Here is a 5,626-nt window from a genome sequence, read left to right on the forward strand (position 1 = left end):
CAAGAGGCCAAGAGGGCCCTGTTGAGCCTGGCCAGGGAGACCAACATCGTTAAAGAATAAATTGTGGGCGTCCTGCACTCCCTCTTATACTAAGGTTGCTGTTGGCATAAATGATTGGGATTAGTGGTCACACAGCCTCTGCCCCCCCCCAACCACTATCCTGTGCTTTATACTATTTTGAGCATGTAATAAAGATATTTTGTGATATATCGGTGTTTACTATTTTCTGGATATCACAAGTTTTTTACTTCCTATCTCTGCCTATCTCTCCCTCCCTCTCTCTACCTCCCTGTAAATATCTACTTGTTTGCCTATGTATCTATGTGCTTTCCCTCCCTAACTAGCACGGAGCTCCTCTCTCTCTGCAGTCTAGACACACAATGAGAAAGAGCATGGCCGCTCAGAGACTTCCTGTTCCTGGAGTGACGTCACACACCTTGATATTCACATAATAAAAGGATAAAAGGGATTATAGAAGTAATAATTCCTTATATCCTCTTCCATTCTGTGAAAACAATACAGTTTTGCGACGCCGTTGTGGTTTTAACGAACTTCGTCACAAACCTTTTGAAAGTTCGGTTCGGTACCGAACCGAACCTCTTGCAGAGTTCGTAACGAATCTGGTTCGTAACGGTTCGGTTATCCCTACTCAATACCAGTTAGTAAAGTAAATACCAGTATACTTAGTAAAGTATAAAAAAACAAAACAAAATACAGTGGTAGAAATATAATATCCCCTGTTACCAATTTTTGGACTATTTTTATTTTATTGCGTTAAAAATAAAGTTAGTGATATCTGTCTAAGACAGCTCTGCTGCATCAGATATCACTAAGACAGCTCTGCTACATCAGATATCACTAAGACAGCTCTGCTACATCAGATATCACTAAGACAGATCTGCTACATCAGATATCACTAAGACAGCTCTGCTACATCAGATATCACTAAGACAGCTCTGCTACATCAGATATCACTAAGACAGCTCTGCTACATCAGATATCACTAAGACAGCTCTGCTACATCAGATATCACTAAGACAGCTCTGCTACATCAGATATCACTAAGACAGCTCTGCCGGGAGCGGAGGGAGAGCTGCGCAGCGGAGGTGACCGCAGGGGGCAGGGAGAGGCATACAGAGAACACGGCTGGCGCTCAGATAGCCGCCGGCCTTGTTCTCTGCACTGTACTTTATGTTAAGCTGCACTATTATGCAGCGTAACATGAAGTATCGATACCAGGACATCCTGATATTGAATCATTTTTTTGCCCGAAATATCGATAGTAGTATTGATATTTCGGTGCATCGTGCATCCCTAGTCCACAGTCCGGGTCACAACAATCGGGGCAGCAAAGTACAAAATCACAAACCAAAAGCAAGGTCACTAAACAGGCAGCTAGCAGGAATGGTCAGAAATACAGGCAAAGGGGTCAGAATAAACAGAGCAAGAGAACCAGAAGCAGGCGGAGACAAGCTCAATATCCGGCACTAGAATGAGCCTCAGCCAAATACTTATAGGGAACAAGGAGACAGTTCCAGCCCCCTATTGGACAAGGCTCCTGGTTCCAAACAGAATCACCTGCGGATCAGAACTGGCAGCAGTGTAATGGTGCGTTTACACAGACAGATTTATCTGACAGATCTTTGAAGCCAAAACCAGGACCAGACTATAAACAGGGATCAGGTCATAAAGGAAAGACTGGGATCTATCCTCTTTTCAAATCCATTCCTGATTTTGGCTTCAAAGATCTGTCAGATAAATCTGTCTGTGTAAACGCACCATAACTCCTTAATATCCAGAGCACACAGCAAACGGGTGGGGCTGAACACAATTGAAATAGGCCAGTGTTCAGACAGGGTTCAGGTTACTGCACAAGACATACAAAACACTGAATATCAGCACCATCTCAGCCGCGCAGCACGAGCTGAGGGGCGCACGGAGTTAATCCCAGGCACATTCATGACAGTACCCCCCTTCTATGAGGGGCCACCGGACCCTCACTCAATAAATTAGGAGTAGGCGGAAAATGACCTCTCACCACACAGGTTTGAATGTCACTATCAATGTCGCTATCCGTCTCCCACTCGTCAGCGGAGGACTCAGGGTTACAGACAGACGAGTTACAGACCAAGTTATCATCACCACAATTTACATTAGCATCAGGCACAGATATGGCAGGTTTATCAGAGGAACAATGTATGCCCATTTCACCAATGGTTACCTGTGCGCCCAGATGACCTTCCTGGTAGTCACCTGGACGCTGATGATGTTCTGATCGCTGGGGATGTATAGGGCAATGGCGGATGTAGTGACCACTGTTCCCGCAGTAAAAGCACAGGCAATGATGTCTCCGAAATTCTTGTCTTGTCCTGATGTTCAATACTCCCAGCTGCATAGGTTCCTCCTCTGAGACAACAGGGGGGAGGAAGGGTTTTTTAGCAGGAAAAGAAGCTGAAGATTTGAAGAGGTCAGAGTTTGCTTTTGCCCTCTTTCTGTCACGTAGTCTGCGGTCAATAGAAATGGCCAAAGCCATGGTCTCTTTAAGGGTTGGAGGATCTGGGTGACCTACCCAGGCATCCTTAATGCCCTCTGCCAATCCTTGCTTAACCTCTTAAGGACATAGGACGTACCGGTACGTCCTATGTCCTCACTTGCACTTCAAAGCGGGGCCGCGCGGCGGCCCCGCTTTGAAGTGCCGCGATCCCGGGTGCCGCGTGTAGCCCGGGACCGCCGCTATTAGCGGGCACGGTCTGATCGCCGTGCCCGCTAATTAGCTAATCGGAGGCAGCTGTCAAAGTTGACAGCTGCCTCCGATTACCGGAGGCAACGTTTCCCTGGTGTCTAGTGGGGGAGATCGCTCCTCCGGGACCTTGTCCCGGAGGAGCGATCTCCGTTACTGATGCCGGCCGGGGACGCGTCCAAGATGGCGCCGTCCTCGGCTCGGCACTCGTTTACTTCCGGCTGCAGCAGCCGAAAGCAAACGAGTGCCGATCTCATGGATCTCTGCAGCATATCTATGCTGCAGAGATCTCAATGAGAGATCCAAGTGTATATACTAGAAGTCCCCCAGGGGGGCTTCTAGTATATATGTAAAAAAAAAAAAAAAAGTGTTGTTAATAGTAAAAAGCCCCCTCCCCTAATAAAAGTCTGAATCACCCCCCTTTTCCCAGGTTTTAAATAAAAGTAAACAAATAAATAAATAAACATGTTTGCTATCGCCGCGTGCGTAATCGCCCGAACTATTAATTAATCACATTCCTGATCTCGTACGGTAAACGGCGTCAGCGCAAAACAATCCCAAAGTGCAAAATTGCGCATTTTTGGTCGCATCAAATCCAGAAAAAATGTAATAAAAAGCGATCAAAAAGACGTATATGGGCAATCAAGGTACCGATAGAAAGATCAAATCATGGCGCAAAAAATGACACCTCGCACAGCCCCATAGACCAAAGGATAAAAGCGCTATAAGCCTGGGAATGGAGCGATTTTAAGGAACGTATATTGGTTAACAACGGTTTGAATTTTTTACAGGCCATCAGATACAATATAAGTTATACATGTTATATATCGTTTTAATCGTAACGACTTGAGGAACATGCATAACAAGTCAGTTTTACCCCAGGGTGAATGGCGTAAAAACACATTTCCCCCAAATAAAAGAAATGCGTTTTTTTTTTTCAATTTCACCACACTTCAAATTTTTTTCTGGTTTCGCAGTGTACTTTATGCAAAAATTCAGCCTGTAATTGCAAAGTACAATTAGTGACGCAAAAAATAAGGGGTCATGTGGGTTTCTAGGTGGAAAAATGCAAGTGCTATGACCTTTTAAACACAAGGAGGAAAAAACGAAAACGTAAAAACGAAAATGGGTCATGTCCTTAAAGGGTTAAAGAAAGCCTTCAAAGCCGGTTCACACCAAGCAGTCACCACACAAAGAAATATTCCTCTGCTTATTCTCTGCCAATGCCATGTGATCTGGTTGAGCATATAAAGTACCCAGGGACAAAAAGAATTTCTCCAAGCTATTCCATTCCTCCGCCTCAAGCCTGAGGATCTCCCTGCAGCAGTGAGACCACAATACCAACCTTCTCCTGCTCAGAAGGGAAGTGATTGATCCAAAAAAAAAAAAAAACATGCAAGCACCCCTAAAGGGCTCAAACTTCTCCATATCACCAGAAAATCTATCAGGGAGCAGCATGACCGGTTTTCTAGGATTTTCCACCACTGGGGGCGCTACCACAGCATTATTCTGGTTCGCAGACAAAATTAAAACCTGTTTAGCCAGGTCATCGACCGGGCAAGACAAAGCCTCAATCTTAGCCACCAGATTTAAATCCATTAACTGGGTTAGCTGGTTGGCCAGTTTGACCACTAGGCCTGACACCCCCTCCACCCGGGTAGCAAGATCTTCCACAGTAGCCATGGCACCAGAGGGGGGCAGCATATATATTGGGCCAGATATTCTGTCAGGAACTGGACAGCAGGACAATACAAGACAGTGAGCCCTGACGCTGAACCCCGCCCACTGTCCCTACCTGCTTGCCTCAATCCGCCCTAAGATGGCGGCGGGCAACTGGGCGGCGGTCCCTGTACTGGCTTGGTGGGACACAAAGGCAAGACAGACAGACAAAACACAATAAAGAGTAGTCCACAGTCCGGGTAACAACAATCGGGCAGCACAGTACAAAATCACAATCCAAAAGCACGGTCAATAAACAGGCAGTATGGTCAGGGGCAGGCAGCTAGCAGGAATGGTCAGAATACAAGGCAAAGGGGTCAGAATAAACAGAGCAAGAGTAGCAGAAACAGAGACAAGCTCAATATCCGGCACTAGAATGAGCCTCAGCCAAACACTTAGAGGGAACAAGGAGACAGTTCCAGCCCCCTATTGGACAAGGCTCCTGGTTCCAAACAGAATCACCTGCGGATAAGAACTGGCAGCAGTGTAACTCCTAAATAGCCAGAGCACACAGCAGACGGGAGGGGCTGAACACAATACTAGAAATAGGCCAGTGTTCAGACAGGGTTGAGGTTACTGCACAAGACATACAAAACACTGAATATCAGCGCCATCTCAGCCATCGAGCTGAGGGGCGCACGGAGTACATCCCAGGCACATTTATAACAGGTACTTTACCCAGGTGGTATAAAGCTTAGTGGACCACTTGTACCGGGACACTACATGCGGTATTACAATTCAGCTCCATTCAATTCACTTTATTGGAACTGAGCTGCAAAACCCCACACCCAGCCTGAGGACAGGAGTGGTGATGTTTCTGGAACAAAGTGGTAATTTTTTTTTTTAAGCTTGGACCATCCCTTTAATTTAACAACTATGTGACCTGAAGGGGGAGCTCTGCTACTTTGTAGCCAAAAAATCATAATTTATTGAAAAAAAAAATTGATTAGTGCACTTTTTGGACCTGAAAATTATAACATTTTAGAAAGAAACTCGCTTTCTAATGCTAAGTTTACACGGAGCGATAATTGTCCCGATCGTACAATTAACAATGTCGGAGTAACGTTTTTCTTTCATAAGATCAGCGTTTAGACGGTACAATATATCGTACGGAAAAATCTATTTGCGATCGTTTTGCGATCGCGCGCCCGCAGCCCGCCCCCCAGC

This window comes from Dendropsophus ebraccatus, chromosome 11 (genome assembly GCF_027789765.1).
Source record: "Dendropsophus ebraccatus isolate aDenEbr1 chromosome 11, aDenEbr1.pat, whole genome shotgun sequence".
NCBI lineage: Eukaryota > Metazoa > Chordata > Amphibia > Anura > Hylidae > Dendropsophus > Dendropsophus ebraccatus.